Source organism: Clupea harengus, chromosome 19 (assembly GCF_900700415.2).
Source record: "Clupea harengus chromosome 19, Ch_v2.0.2, whole genome shotgun sequence".
Classification (NCBI taxonomy): domain Eukaryota; kingdom Metazoa; phylum Chordata; class Actinopteri; order Clupeiformes; family Clupeidae; genus Clupea; species Clupea harengus.
Genome location: NC_045170.1, coordinates 5,743,385 through 5,743,858, shown reverse-complemented (window position 1 = coordinate 5,743,858; position 474 = coordinate 5,743,385). Strand labels below are relative to the sequence as shown.

The 474-nt window shown below is 43.7% G+C and overlaps 1 protein-coding gene across 1 annotated transcript in view; it reads right to left on the bottom strand.

Moving 5' to 3' along the window:
* Window positions 1–338: 338 nt before the first annotated feature.
* LOC116225008 (adhesion G protein-coupled receptor B2-like) overlaps window positions 339–474 on the bottom strand; it is a 17,082-nt gene continuing 16,946 nt past the window's right edge. Inside the window, exon 4 of the mRNA XM_031586341.2 lies at window positions 339–474. This exon is cut by the window's right edge and continues 684 nt beyond it. The gene's annotated coding sequence lies outside the window, so the exon portion shown is untranslated.

Here is a 474-nt window from a genome sequence, read left to right as displayed (position 1 = left end):
ACTCACGTTCGGAACCTCACAGGGAATGGAAACACTCCAAAGCTGGCCCCAAACATGTATAAGCCTGTGCTATCACAAAACACACCTTGAGACACAAATCAAGATTGGTTGAAGTATTTTTTTCTCTCTCTTTTTTACTCAAAAAAGGAGGAAACAGAGATGGAGGAAATGACTAATAAAAAATACAAAACGGAAACACAATGTTCAAAGGGCGTCAGGAGAGTAGAGTAGATGGGAGAGAGACTACAGTATGCCAGGAACAAAAAAAAACAAAAAAAGGATGGCACATATTAATAAACTGCTTTTTTAACCTCCCCCTCCCCAACACCATGCCCCCCCCCCCCTTAAAAATAGTTTTGGGTTATCCTTCAGGAGGAGGAGGGGAGTGAACAGGAGACGGGTCCCCAGGGGGAGGGAGCGAGAGAAGAGGGGAGATACAGAGAGCCAAACATCAGTACAATATCTTTTTTCTCT